The sequence below is a fragment of the Salvelinus sp. IW2-2015 genome, unplaced genomic scaffold (genome assembly GCF_002910315.2).
Source record: "Salvelinus sp. IW2-2015 unplaced genomic scaffold, ASM291031v2 Un_scaffold6013, whole genome shotgun sequence".
Classification (NCBI taxonomy): Eukaryota; Metazoa; Chordata; class Actinopteri; order Salmoniformes; family Salmonidae; genus Salvelinus; species Salvelinus sp. IW2-2015.
The window spans coordinates 7,405-23,403 of record NW_019947278.1 but is presented as its reverse complement, the minus strand read 5'-3'; the positions used below and the strand labels follow the sequence as shown (position 1 = coordinate 23,403).

The 15,999-nt window shown below is 40.8% G+C and overlaps 1 long non-coding RNA gene across 1 annotated transcript in view; it reads left to right on the top strand.

The window, feature by feature from the left end:
• The first annotated feature begins 384 nt into the window (after window positions 1-384).
• The window catches only part of LOC139026839 (uncharacterized), a 19,383-nt gene continuing 3,768 nt past the window's right edge, over window positions 385-15,999 (top strand). The window contains exons 1-4 of the long non-coding RNA XR_011478781.1: window positions 385-645; window positions 742-1,616; window positions 2,404-2,502; window positions 11,741-11,857. This is a non-coding gene — a long non-coding RNA (uncharacterized lncRNA). The remainder of the gene's footprint in view (window positions 646-741; window positions 1,617-2,403; window positions 2,503-11,740; window positions 11,858-15,999) is intronic.

The following is a 15,999-nucleotide window of genomic DNA, read 5'->3' as shown; positions in this document are numbered from 1 at the left end:
GGGAAATGCTCTAACTGGCCGTGTTTTGTAGCTTGTAGTTAACGCTTCACAATTTTTTCTGTGTCGGCTCCTGTCTTGGGGGTGGGAAGGCTCTGTCTGGGGGGAAGTCCCACTTTGAAAGTATATGCTTAGATTCATAATTGCAGACTGAGATTGATTTATTTGAAACAGTGATATTTTCATTGCAAACAAGACACACTGGCTTGGCAGTGGAGATAGAATGGTTAGATGAATGATATCTCTCTGTCTGTATGGAGATAGATGGTTAGATGAATGCATATCTCTCTGTCTGTATGGAGATAGATGGTTAGATGAATGCATCTCTCTGTCGCGTTCATGTAACCTGAAGGACTTCGATTTTTCCTTTCTTTTGCTACTTTTTTGAGAGCGACATGTTCTCTTGCTATCTGTCACATCTGCTCCTGCTACGCCCTCTTGTGTTCATCCAGTGTCTTCTTGACCTGCAGCCACTCCCCCAGTACACACTCTCTCTCTCCCTCTACCACTCTGTGTGATTGCGTGGTTGGAGACAGGTGTGCTGGAGTCAGAGCAGATCCCCACCAGCTGCAACCCGTTCCATAATCAAGACCTCTACAAATACTCAGTCCTGCCACTTCCACTCTGCCAGATCGTAATCTCTGCTCAGTCAATATATGCTTCTAGCTATTTATGATTATTCCAGATCCTGTTTCCCTGCTGTGCCTGTTTCCCTGCCTGACGCTGTTTATCCTCTCACTGCAGTTTTGCCGCTCTGACTCTGGTTCCTGTCTCCTGTTCCACATCTCACCACCCTGCTACCCTGTTCTGGATTCAGCTCACCATCACTCCCTTGGATTTCTCTCCGGACCTGTTTACCCTGTCTCAACCCAGCTCACTCCAACCTCAGCCTCCACATCTGGTTTCCTACAACCCACCCGAGCTTCCTCTGGCCTGCACTCCATCTCTCCCTGTTTGGCAATAAATATTTTGGTTTATTCATCCAGTTTCCTGGTCTGAGTCTGCTCTTGGGTTCCCCTGTGCTGCTCCACATAACACTATCAAGCTAATTGTTCTGAACGAATGTTGACGTTAAAAAAAGTAGTGTGGACTAGAGCTGTTTCCCCCACCAATCAACGCACAGAGAAATAAACAAAGAATGATAATTGAATAGAGATATTGCTGATTCTATTAACTTAATCAGATCTAAACAATTTTATTGTCACTGAATGTATTATGTACTCATCAAATGTGTTAAAAAACGTTTTTCAATTTGTAGTGTAGGCCTATTCATTAATTCAGCCTATTCATTAATTCAGCCAATTCATTGTGCTAATATATATGCTAATTATGTTCTGGCCCGCCGACTTTTACTCAGAAAAAAATTGGCCCGAAGCCAAACCTAGTTGACGAACCCTGTTTTATAGTATGCCATGGCCTTTACTGGCCAACTGCTGTTATGTTTATGATATACTATGGTGTTGTGTCATTAGACTTTGACCAGATATTATTGCATCCAAAGATCAACTGTACCTAGAACATAGATACAGAGCCACTTGTCATCAGGAAGGTGATCTCTCAGCACAACGGAAAATATCTCAATGACTTGACATGTTCTYGTTGTGAATTCAGGCTACAAGGTAAGAATCTTCCCAGGGATTATTGTAAAGTGTGTAGAGACATTAAATGTATGGTGTTATTTTAGTGTAGTGAATGACAGGAAAACACTGAGATCTAACAGTCCATTACAGCTGGGACAGGTACGTGACAGTTCAATCATACAAAATGGTGCTAACTGGGCGTAGTCAAGTCAAATTCAAAAACATGTTGTTCCTATATTCGTATATTGTGATTATTTTACAATTTGTATATTTTTTATGTTTAAGTTGAAAATCGTATTTCAGAATATCTGAAAATGTGTTGTTTTCTAAATTACAATGAGCTCCTGCTTCCTGTATAATTTGGTATGAAACCACTGAACATACTTTTGTTATTATGAACTGAATTCAGTAACAACATAATAATGTCATACCTGTTGAACAAAGCAACACACTAGAATGAGAGAAATTATTAATAGAGAAAGTGAGACATGAATATTATTAATGTTATATTGTTATTATTATTATTATTATTATTAATGTTATATTGTTATTATTATTATTATTATTAATGTTATATTGTTATTATTATTATTATTAATGTTATATTGTTATTATTATTATTATTAGTTCCACTAGATGGATAAAAGGTGAAAAATATCAATCACAACTACATGTTGATGTGATGCATTAAATCACCTGACTGTTTGGATGTGTCTGTTAGTAAATGTTTTATTTCTAAGAAATAATGAATAAAATATAACAATTGATCTTCAATAATTATTTGTCACTGTGTTAACCACAACCAACATGCTGGATCTCTGTTTAGGGGTCAGTGCTCTAAAATGAATCTCTCTGGGGAGAGAGAGGAGGGGGGCCCTGCCTCTAAAATGATTCTCTCAGAGGAACATGACACCAAAGTTCAGAGGTGAGATGAAAATGTTGTTTAAGATCATTGTTTCTAAAACGTTCTATCCACAATTCTTTTCACATTTGTTATTTTTAAACAGAAATGATTGCTTATGGGTACCTTCAGGTGTCTGTAAAATATTCTTGTTCTATAGAATTTATAGAATTTTTGCATGACACAATCATTTAGCCTACTCTTAATTATTGCCTAATATGTTGGCATGCATAACCTTATGACTAATTCTGATTGTTGTTACAAGCTGGATTTTGACAATATTTCCGTTATATCAACATCCTTACTCCTGTTTAAACTAAAAAGGGTTCTATCTTGCTTAATATATGGAACCACTAAAGATCTATATAGAACCCTTTATAGGAGGTTAGGAAGTGTCTGAGTAGACAGTATATATAGAATATATATATATATATTTAAAAAATTTATTTCACCTTTATTTAACCAGCTAGGCACAAGTTCTCATGTAACACTGCGACTTGGCCAAGATTGTCACGTTCCTGACCTTATTTCCTTTGTTTAGTCTTTGTTTAGTTGGTCAGGACGTGAGCTGGGTGGGCATTCTATGTTTTGTGTTTCTATGTTGTGTTTATTGTTTGGCCTAATATGGTTCTCAATCAGAGGCAGGTGTTTGTCATTGTTTCTGATTGGGAACCATATTAAGGTAGGCTGTTTCTCACTGTTTGTTTGTGGGTGATTGTTCCTGTTCGTGCGTTCATGTGTTTTATGTTCTCAGGTTCAAGACTGTAGCGTCGTTGGTTTTGTTTTGTTGATTGTTTTGTTTGTGTTAAAGTAAGTGTTCCAATAAATATGGAAACGTACCACGCTGTGCTTTGGTCCTCCTCTCTTCCACCTAACGATGAGCGTTACAAAGATAAAGCAAAGCAATGTGACGCAAACAACAACACAGAGTTACACATGGAATAAACAAGCGTACATTCAATAGCACAATAGAAAAAAAAGAAAGTCTATATACAGTGTGTGCAAATGTTGTGAGGTGGCAAGGCAATAAATAGGCCATAGTAAGTAATGACAATTTAGCAAATTTACACTGGAGTGATAGATGTGCAGATGATGATGTGCAAGTAGAAAAACTGGTGTGGAAAAGAGCAGAAAAGTAAATAAGAACAATATGGGGATGATGCAGGTAGATCGGATGGGCTATTTACAGATGGGCTGTGTACAGCTACAGCTGCAGGTTAGCTGCTCAGACAGCTGATGTTTAAAGTTAGTGAGGGAAATATAAGTCTCCAGCTTCAGCGATTTTTGCAATTCGTTCCAGCCATTGGCAGCAGAGAACTGGAAGGAAAGGCGGCCAAAGTAGGTGTTGGCTTTGGGGATGACCAGTGAGATATACCTGCTGGAGCACTCGCTACGGATGGGTGTTGTTATCGTGAATAGTGAGCTGAGCTAAGGCAGAGTTGTACCTAACAAAGACTTATAGATGACCTGGAGCCAGTGGGTCTGGCGACGAATATGTAGTGAGGGCCAGCCGACGAGAGCATACAGGTCACAGTGGTGGGTGGTATATGGGGCTTTGGTGACAAAACGGATGGCACTGTGATAGACTGAATCCAGTTTGCTGAGTAGAACGTTGGAGGCTATTTTGTAAATTACATTGCCTAAGTCGAGGATCGGTAGGATGGTCAGTTTTACGAGGGTTTGTTTGGCGGCGTGAGTGAAGGAGGCTTTGTTGCGAAATAGGAAGCCGATTCTAGATTTAATTTTGGATTGGAGATGTTTAATATGAGTCTGGAAGGAGAGTTTACAGTCTAGCCAGATACCTAGGTAATTGTAGTTGTCCACATATTCTAAGTCAGAACCGTCCAGAGAAGTGATGCTAGTCGGGCAGGCAGGTGCGTGCAGTGAACAGTTGAAAAGCATGAATTTAGTTTTACTAGAGTTTAAGAGCGTTGTATGGCATTGAAGCTCGATTGTAGGTTTGTTTACACAGTGTCCAAAGAAGGGCCAGATGTTTACAGAATGGTGTCGTCCGCTTTGAGGTGGATCAGGGAATCACCCGCAGCAAGAGCGACATCATTGATATATACAGAGAAAAGAGTCGGCCCGAGAATTGAACCCTGTGGTACTCCAATAGAGACTGCCAGAGGTCCGGACCTCAGGCCCTCCGATATGACACACTGAACTCTTGTCTGATAAGTAGTTGGTGTACCAGGCGAGGCAGTCATTTGAGAAACCAAGGCTGTTGAGTCTGCCGATAAGAATACGGTGATTGACAGAGTCAAAAGCCTTGGCCAGGTTGATGAAGATGGCTAAAAAGTTCATATTTATATCCAGAAATCTGAGTTTAGGCAGGACGCTACTGTCTCACTTGGCAAAAAGCCTGAGAAAATGCAGAGCGCCAAATTCAAATTAATTATTATATAAATTTCTATAAAAATCAAACTTTCATTAAATCACACATGACAGATACCAAATTAAAGCTACACTGGTTGTGAATCCAGCCAACATGTCAGAATTCAAATAGGCTTTTCAGCGAAAGCAAACGATGCTATTATCTGATGATAGCACCATTGTAAACAAAGAGAGAGAAGCATATTTCAACCCTGCAGGCGCGACACAAAACGCAGAAATAAAAATATAATTCATGCCTTAACTTTGACGAGCTTACCTTCTGCTTCTGTTGTTGGCACTCCAATATGTCCCATAATCATCACAAATGGTCCTTTTGTTCGATTAATTCCGTCGAAATATCCAAAATGTCCATTTATTTGGCGCATTTGACCCAGAAAAACACCGGTTCCAACTTGCTCAAACGTGACTACAAAATATCTCAAAGGTTACCTGTAAACTTTGCCCAAAAATTCCAAACTACTTTTGTAATACAACTTTAGGTATTTTTTTATGTTAATAAACGATAAAATTGAAGACGGGATGATCTGTGTTCTATACAGGATTAAAACCAACTGTAGCATGCTTTCTGGTCTCGCGCCTCTAACAAACAGGACACGTCGAGTGACTCTCATTCAAGACTTCTTCTTACTTCGTACTTCTTCATTACACAAAGGAATAACCTCAACCAATTTCTCAAGACTGTTGACATCCAGTGGAAGCGGTAGGAACTGCAAGCATGTCCCTTAGAAATCTGGTTTCACAAAGAAAATATTAAAAAGAGAGTGACCTCAAAAAACAACAATTCTGAATGGTTTGTCCTCGGGGTTTCGCCTGCTAAATAAGTTATGTTATACTCACAAGCATGATTCAAACAGTTTTAGAAACTTCAGAGTGTTTTCTATCCAAATCTACTAATACGATGAATGTCTTATCTTCTGGGGATGAGTAGCTGGCAGTTTAATATGGGTATGCTTTTCATCCAAAATTCTGAATGCTGCCCCCTACCCTAGAGAAGTTAACATGGCTTTCAAAGACTTTAGAAAGGCAGGGCAGGATGCATATAGGTCGATAACAGTTTTGGTCTAGAGTGTCTCCCCCTTTGAAGAGGGGGATGACCGCGGCAGCTTTCCAATCTTTAGGGATCTCAGACGATACAAAAGAGAGTTTGAACAGACTGGTAATAGGGGTTGCAACAATGGCGGTGGATAATTTTAGTAAGAGAGGGTCCAGATTGTCTAGTCCAGCTGATTTGTACGGGTCCAGGTTTCGCAGCTCTTTCAGAATATCTGCTAACTGGATTTGGGTGAAGGAGAAGCTGGGGAGGCTTGGGCAAGTAGCTGCGGAGCTGCTGGCCGGGGTTGGTATAGCCAGGAGGAAAGTGTAACGGATGTGAAATGGCTAGCTAGTTAGCGGTGGTTCGCGCTAATAGCCTTTCAATCGGTTACGTCACTTGCTCTGAGACCTTGAAGTAGTGTTTCCCCTTGCACTGCAAGGGCCGCGGCCTTTGTGGAGCAATGGGTAACGATGCTTCGTGGGCGACCATTGTTGATGTGTGCAGAGGGTCCCTGGTTCGCGCCCGTGGCGAGGGGACGGTCTAAAGTTGTACTGTTACAAAAGCATGGCCAGCCGTGGAAAAATGCTTATTGAAATTCTTGATTATCGTGGATTTATCGGTGATGACAGTGTTACCTAGCCTCAGGGCAGCTGGGAGGAGGTGCCCAAAACATACAGTGTCCCAAAACATTTTGGAGTTAGAGCTACAGGATACAAATTTCTGTTTGAAAAAGTTAGCCTTTGCTTTCCTGACTGATTGCTTGTATTGGTTCCTGACTTCCCTGAAAAGTTGAATATCGCGGGGACTATTCGATGTTAGAGCAGTCCGCCACAGGATGTTGCATCCTGTAGTACAAACTCAAAAAAGTTCTGGGACACTGTAAAGTTCATGGAGAATAAGAGCACCTCTTCCCAGCATACCCACTGCTCTGAGGCTAGGAAACACTGTTACCACCGATAAATCCACTATAATTGAGAATTTCAACAAGCATTTCTCTACGGCTGGCCATGCTTTCCACCTGGCTACNAGGCTAGGAAACACTGTTACCACCGATAAATCCACTATAATTGAGAATTTCAACAAGCATTTCTCTACGGCTGGCCATGCTTTCCACCTGGCTACCCCTACCACGGTCAACTGCCCGGCACCCTCCACAGCAACCCGCCCAAGCCCCCACCATTTCTCCTTCACCCAAATCCAGATAGCTGATGTTCTGAAAGAGCTGCAAAACCTGGACCCCTACAAATCAGCCGGGCTAGAAAATCTGGACCCTCACTTTCGAAAATGATCTGCCGAAATTGTTGCAACCCCTATTACTAGCCTGTTCAAGCTCACTTTCGTATCGTCTGAGATTCCCAAAGATTGGAAAGCTGCCTTGGTCATCCCCCTCTTCAAAAGGGGAGACACTCTAGACCTAAATTGCTACAGACCTATATCTATCCTACCCTGCCGTTCTAAGGTCTTCGAAAGCCAAGTTAACAAATATAGCGACCATTTCGAATCCCACCGTACCTTCTCCGCGATGCAATCTGGTTTCAGAGCTGGACATGGGTGCACCTCAGCCACGCTCAAGGTCCTAAACGATATCTTAACCGCCATCGATAAGAAACAATACTGTGCAGCCATATCCATCAACCTGGCCAAGGCTTTCGACTTTGTCAATCACCACATTCTTATTGGCAGACTCAATAGCCTTTGTTTCTCAAACGATTGCTGACCAATCAGCAGTCTATTTATGAGAATATTTGTAACGATCGTTATACGCCCACAGCATTCTGTTGTTGGGGTACGCCCACACCATTCTCATTCAACAGAATATTGGTTTCTCAAATGATTGCCTCGCCTGGTTCACGACTACTTTTCGGATAGAGTTCAGTGCGTCAAATCGAAGGGTCTGTTGTCCGGACCTCTGGCAGTCTCTATGCGGGTGCCACAGGGTTCAATTCTCGGGCCGACTCTCTCCTCTGTATACATCAATGATGTCGCTCTTGCTGCTGGTGATTCTCTGATCCACCTCTATGCAGATGACACCATTCTGTATACTTCTGGCCTTTCGTTGGACACTGTGTTCACTAACCTCCAGACGAGCTTCAATGCCATACAACTCTCCTTCCGTGGCCTCCAACTGCTCTTAAATGCAAGTAAAAGTAAATGCATGCTATTCAACAGATCATTGCCCACACCTGCCCTCCCGTCCATACCCTCGTAAAACTGACCATCCTACCGATCCTCAACATCGCCGATGTCATCTACAAAATAGCCTCCAACACTCTACTCAACAAATTGGATGCGGTCTATCACAGTGCCATCCGTTTTGTCACCAAAGCCCCATACTCTAGCCACCACTGCGACCTGTACGCTCTCGTTGGATGGCCCTCGCTTCATACTCGTTGCCAAACCATCTGGCTCCAGGTCATCTACAAGTCTCTGCTAGGTAAAGCCCCGCCTTATCTCAGCTCACTGGTCACCATAGCAGCACCCACCCGTAGCACGCGCTCCAGCAGGTATATTTCACTGGTCACCCCCGTAGCCATTTCCTCGTTTGGTCGCCTTTCCTTCCAGTTCTAGGCTGCCAATGACTGGAACGAACTGCAAAAATCTCTGAAGCTGGAGACTCTTATCTCCCTCACTAGCTTTAAGCACCAGCTSTCAGAGCAGCTCACAGATCACTGCACCTGTTCATAGCCCATCTGTAAACAGCCCATCTATCTACCTCATCCCCATACTGTATTTATTTATTTATCTTGCTCCTTTGCACCCCAGTAATCTCTACTTACACATCCATCTTCTGCACATCTTTGTGTTTAACTGCCATATTGTAAATAATTTGCCACCATGGCCTATTTATTGCCTTAACTCGCTTGTCTTACCTCATTTGCACTCACTGTATATAGACTTAATTTTATTTTGGGAAAAAAGGAAGACCCATTAGAACGACCCATTTGCGACCAAGTTTTAACTTCCTGACTGATGTCTTGAGATGTTGCTTCAATATATACACATAATTTTCCTACCTCATGATGCCATCTATATTGTGAAGTGCACCAGTCCCTCCTACAGCAAAAGCACCCCCACAACATGATGCTGCCACCCCTGTGCATATCACGGTTGGTATGGTGTTCTTTGGCTTGGTCGTTATGGCCAAACAGCTCTATTTTTGTTTCACCAGACCAGAGGACATTTCTCCAAAAAGTATGATCTTTGTCCCCATGTGCAGTTGCAAACCGTAGTCTGGCTTTTTTTATGGCGGTTTTGGAGGAGTGGCTTCTTCCTTGCTGAGCGGCCTTTCAGGTTATGTCGATATAGGACTRGTTTTACTGTGGATATAGATACTTTTGTACCTGTTTAGTCCAGCATCTTCACAAAGTCCTTTGCTGTTGTTCTGGGATTGATTTGCTGCACTTTTCGCACAAAAGTACGTACATCTCTAGGAGACTTAACGCGTCTCCTTCCTGAGCGGTACGACGACTGCATGGTCCCATGGTGTTATCACTTGCGTACTATTGTTTGTACAGAGGAACTTGGTACCTTCAGGCGTTTGGAAATTGCTCCCAAGGATGAACCAGACTTGTGGAGTCCTACAGTTTTTGTTCTGAGGTCTTGGCGGATTTCTTTTGATTTTCCAATGATGTCAAGCAAAGGGGCACTGAGTTTGAAGGTAGGCCTTAAAATACATCCACCAGTACCCCTCCAATTGACTCAAATTATGTCAATTAGCCTATCAGAAGCTTCTATAGCCTCGACATCATTTTCTGGAATGTCCCATGCTGTTTAAAGGCACAGTCAACTTAGTGTATGTAAACTTCTGACCCACTGGAATTGTGATACTGTGAATTATAAGTGAAATAATCTGTCTGTAAACAATTGTCGGAAAAATGACTTGTGTCATGCACAAAGTACATGTCCTAAATGACTTGCCAAAATGATAGTTTGTTAACAAGAAATGTGTGGAGTGGTTGAAAAACTAGTTTTATGACTCCAACCTAAGTGTTTGTAAACTTCCCACTTCAACTGTATGAAGAACATTTTTATCAGCAGATGTCACAAAAAAAAGGAACTCTTTCCCTACATATAACATATTTTAGCCCTAGTGTTGCGAATGAGTTATGTAGTACCCACAGAAGCCACAGGAAGGAGCAAGAGAGCTATAAACCCATACTGTTTTTTGCCTTAAAATCCCTAAACCCTAAACCCTAAAGTATGACCTATTTTTGCCTTAACCCTAACACTTAACTCTAATTCTAGGGTAGGGTAGCCTATAACACTTTTAGAAACTATTTCAGTAATAATATTATGTCAGTAAATACCATTATAATACTAAATAGCATTTTGATTATTTTGTTAATCAAAACCTGTCTAAGCGTTGTGCTGTTTTTATTTTGTTATTAGTTATTTTATTAAATTTATTATTTCAAGGCAGAACAATTGATCAACAAGCCACATGTGTTTTATTTTTCAAATGTGGTTTGAACTGGGTGACCAAGTAGCCTCTATGTGAAAGTCCAGAAATTGGCTTGGGATAGGTGGGGCAGGTTTGAGATCTAAGGAATTAACAAGAAAAATACACTTTATTTCTCAGCTGCCTCACCAATGTCTGTATGTAAATTCATAACTTTTAATTACTAAATATTTCCAATAGATGGCAGCATAAGACCATGAAGCATCAGTTATAGGCTACAAGCAGCAATATGATTGACATAAAATAGCATGCAACCACAGACTATATGTCCCATGATTTTCTAAAATGGTCACTCATTACTTTAGTTAGCTATATATCTCGTATTAGGGCTGTGTTGCTTTTGGGAGAGCAAAGAAATATTGACTATAGCAGGTATTGAACACCGGGTAAATAATCACTAGTCAGAGCCTCAACCTCAGTATACATTCATTATAAAAAACATCTTAATATCTGATATTGTGAGTAAACAACCTCGGAATAGAAAAGACAAGAGTGCGTCTTCCAGCCCTCCAATAAATTACATAATTCAACCCTCCCGGTTAGTAAATTTACCTCAACATGCCCTTCGCTTTCAGATAAAATGCGTCTTCCAGCCCACCAATAAATTACATCACGCAACTATTGTGTTTAGCAAATTTACTTCAACATGCCCCTCGCTTGCACGAGAAGGCAGAGCGACTCGATGCTGGTTGATGAATTTGACAATAAATGTACTGGGAAAATACGTTTTTCTCAACCAGAGGTGACTGAATTAATGTTCAGGCTTATTGATAATCGTTATATTAATGAACTCTAATTTCAAAATATGAGCATAAAAACAGGTAATAATAAACATGAATCATCATTATATTACTTCACAGTAATCTGTTAAATACTTTTTCAGTCTTTCCTCTTGTGTTAGCAGTGTGGAAAGGGACAGAAAGAAGCACACAGGAGTTTTCCTGTGAGGGGGAGTGGTGGTGTATCCAGGGAGAAAACGAATCTAATCTTCTGAAATGTCATTTGTGGTTTTATGCTGCCATCTATTGGAATTATGTAGCAGCTGCAGTAGTACTGAATAATGTGTAATTCCTTACTAAAGTAGTAATTACTCAGAATTGCAAAATATGTTCTAGTTCATTTGACCTCTTACAACCATAAAATAACAATTTATCGCATAACAAACAATGAAACTGACATAAACCAAAAACACCGTACAATTAGTTAATTATATATATATACTAAACTACATTCATATATTCTTTAAACATAAAAGCTAATTTACCAACATTTCTGAAAAGTGATATATAGCGTTTTGGAATGAAAGTCTTCTTATGTTTCCCCATCTGATCTCAGAGTAGATGAGAGATGTAATGTTTCTCTCTGTTGTGTTGAAGACCAATCAAGCAGGAGAGACCAGCCTCCCCTGTACCCAGCTGTGTGTCCATGAAGAGTGACCAATCTATGGGTCAACCTATAAAGTTTAGAGAGGGAGACTTTTCTACTGAACAAAGGTAAGAAGAACTCATGGGTCATGGTCAGTGAGTTAAACAACACTGTCTCTAACTCTAGTCATTTCTCCTCTCCCATTTTCCCATTTCTTTTGGTTGTTTTAATAATCAATAGGCTAATCCTTTTGTCCATTTTCATAGTCCTAAAACAATATTAAACAAACACAACATTCCTCCTGTGTGTGTGTGTGTGTGTGTGTGTGTGCACTCCCTGGATGAGAAGATAATCTCTATCCTGATTGCTAGTCACTTTTATCTCCTACCTACATGTACAATATACCTCAATTATAGCCTCATTATTATCTCAACTTGGTTTCTAAAACGACTGCCTCTCCTGGTTCACCAACTACTTCTCTGATAGAGTTCAGTGTGTCAAATCGGAGGGCCTGTTGTCCGACCTCTGGCAGTCTCTATGGGGGTGCCACAGGGTTCAAATCTCGGGCCGACTCTCTTCTCTGTATACATCAATGATGTCTGCTCTTGCTGCTGGTGATTCTCTGATCCACCTCTATGCAGACGACACCCATTCTGTATACTTCTGGCCCTTCTTTGGACACTGTGCTAACTAAACCTCCAGACGAGCTTCAATGCCATACAACTCCCTTCCGTGGCCTCCAATTGCTCTTAAATGCAAGTAAAACTAAATGCATGCTCTTCAACGCAATCGCTGCCGCACCTGCCCGCCCATCTTAGCATTACTATTCTGGACAGTTCTGACTTAGAATATGTGGACAACTACAAATACCTAGGTGTCTGGTTTTGACTGTCAACTCTCCTTCCAGACCCACATTAAGCATCTCCAATCCAAAATTAAACCTAGAATCGGCTTCCTATTTCGCAAAAAAGCATCCTTCACTCATGCTGCCAAGCATACCCTCGTGAAACTGACTATCCTACCGATCCTCGACTTCGGCGATGTCATTTACAAAATAGCCTCCAATACTCTACTCAACAAATTGGACACAGTCTATCACAGTGCCATCCGTTTAGTCTCCAAAGCCCCATATACTACCCACCACTGCAACCTGTACACTCTCGTTGGCTGGCCCTCGCTTCATACTCGTTGCCAAACCCCCTCTGGCTCCAGTGTCATCTACAAGTCTTTGCACCCCAGTACCCCTACCTGAACATTCATCTTCTGCACATCTATCACTTCAGTGTTTAATTGCTATGTCGTAATTACCTCGCCACTATGGCCTATTTATTGCCTTAACTCCCTTATCTTACCTCATTTGCACTCACTGTACATAGACTTTTTGTTTTCTTTTGTTCTACTGTATTATTGACTGTATTTTGTTTACTCCATGTGTAACTCTTGTTGTTGTATGTGTCGAACTGCTTTGCTTTATCTTGGCCAGGTCGCAATTGTAAATGGAACTTGTTCTCAACTGGCCTACCTGGTTAAATAAAGGTGAATATATACAGTGGGGAGACAAGTATTTTATACACTGCCGATTTTGAAGGTTTTCCTACTTACAAAGCATGTAGAGGTCTGTCATTTTATCATAGGTACACTTCAACTGTGAGAGACGGAATCTAAAACAAAAATCCAGAAAATCACATTGTATGATTTTTAAGTAATTAATTTGCATTTTATTGCATGACATAAGTATTTGATACCCTACCAACCAGTAAGAATTCCGGCTCTCACAGACCTGTTAGTTTTTTCTTTAACTTTTACTGCCTCAGAAACCCGGATCCGGGAGCACCCCCCACCCCCCACACACTAATTAGCATACCTAGCATAGCTTCAAAAGTAGATAGTAGCATCTAAATATCATTAAATCACAAGTCCAAGACACCAGATGAAAGATACAGATCTTGTGAATAAAGCCACCATTTCAGATTTTTAAAATGTGTTACAGGGAAGACAAAAAATGTAAATCTATTAGCTAAACACGTTAGCAAAATACACCACATTACTAACTCCATCAGTTTCTTACTCGTTCAGGTGCTATCACCAATTCGGCTCAACTAAGATATTGATATCCACTAACCAAGAAAAAACCTCTTCAGATGACAGTCTGATAACATATTCATGGTATAGGATAGTTTTTGTTAGAAAAAGTGCATATATTCAGGTAGAAATCACAGTTTACAATTGCACCCACCATCACAAATCGACTAGAATTACTAGATAGAGCAACGTGTATGACCAATTTACTCATCATAAAACATTTCATAAAAATAGACAAAGCATAGCAATGGAAAGACCCAGTTCTTGTGATTTCAGACCATATTTCAGATTTTCTAAGCGTTTTTCAGCGAAAACACAAATAATCGTAAAGTTAGCATACCACATGAACAAACGTTCCCAGAGCATCGATTCCAGCCAAAGAGCGCTATAACGTAATCACCGCCAAAATATATTAATTTTTTCACTAACCTTCTCAGAATTCTTCCGATGACACTCCTGTAACATCATTTTACAATATACATATACAGTTTGTTCGAAAAGGTGCATATTTAGCCATACAAACCGTGGTTACACAATAAAAATACTAGGAAATCAAGCCTCAATATGTCTGACGTCATCTATCAGAGTGATCTAGTTTATTGAAAGCTAATCATATACTTGACTAAAAAATACAGGGTTACAGGAATCGAAAGACAATTAGTTCTTAATGCAACCCGGATTTACATTTTTAAAATTATCCTTACTTTTCAATACAGGGTTGGCCAAGTGAAGCTATACCAAACAAAATGGCGAATGATGCGTTTAAAATATTTCGACAGAAACACGGTTTATCATATTAAATATTGCTTACTTTGAGCTGTTCTTCCATCATATTCTTGGGCAATGTATCCTCTATGTTTATAAACGTCTTTTGGTCGATAGATGTCCTCTGTCCTTCGAAATGTCCATCACCAACGACCGACTCCCTAAAACGTGTGTCCAAACTTTCAGAACGCACAAAAAGAAATTCCTCAAAATCGCACTAAACGGATATAAATTGATATAAAACGGTTCAAATTCACTACATTATGATGTTTTTAACAACTATAACGACTGAAAACATGACCGGAGAAATATTGCTGTTATAAAACGATTTGGAACGAGACAGGTCCGATGGCCTTCACGCGTGAGGCGCACATTGAGAAAGAGGGGTCTCTGTACATTTTGGTCATTTATAATGGCTGTGAACGTCCATCGATTTCATTGAAAACGTGATGACGTACAGACACCCAGAGGAAGACGTAGGCAGTGTCGGTTCCTTCATAGCATTCACTGTGGCCTTATAAACAGACCCCAGATCAGAGGTAAAAATTTCTGAAATCTGAACCCTGTCATGAAAAGTGCTGTAGAAATTGTTCTGTACCACTCAGAGACAAAATTTCAACTCCTATAGAAACTATAGACTGTTTTCTATCCAATAATAACAATAATATGCATATTGTACGATCAAGAATTGAGTACGAGGCAGTTTAATTTGGAAATGTAAAAAAAAAATAATGCTAACAGCTCCCCTATTGACAAAAGGTTAAGAAGCCCTCCTGTTCTCTACTCATTACCTGTATTAACTGCACCTGTTTGAACTCGTTACCTGTATAAAAGACACCTGTCACACACTCAATCAAACAGACTCCAACCTCTCCACAATGGCCAAGACCAGAAAGCTGTGTAAGGACATCAGGGATAAATTGTAGACCTGTACAAGGCTGGGATGGGCTACAGGACAATAGCCAAGCAGCTTGGTGAGAGCAACAACTGTTGGCACAATTATTAGAAAATGGAAGAAGTTCAAGATGACGGTCAATCACCCTCGGTCTGGGGCTCCATGCAAGATCTCACCTCGTGGGGCATCAATGATCATGAGGAATGTGAGGATCAGCCCAGAACTACACGGCAGGACCTGGTCAATGACCTGAAGAGAGTGGGACCACAGTCTCAAAGAAAACCATTAGTAACACTACGCCGTCATGGATTAAAATCCTGCAGCGCCGCAAGGTCCCCCTGCTCAAGCCAGCGCATGTCCAGGCCCGTCTGAAGTTTGCCAATGACCATCTGGATGATCCAGAGGAGGAATGGGAGAAGGTCATGTGGTCTGATGAGACAAAAATAGAGCTTTTTGCTCTAAACTCACTCGCCGTGTTTGGAGGAATAGAAGGATGAGTACAACCCAAGAACACCATCCCAACCGTGA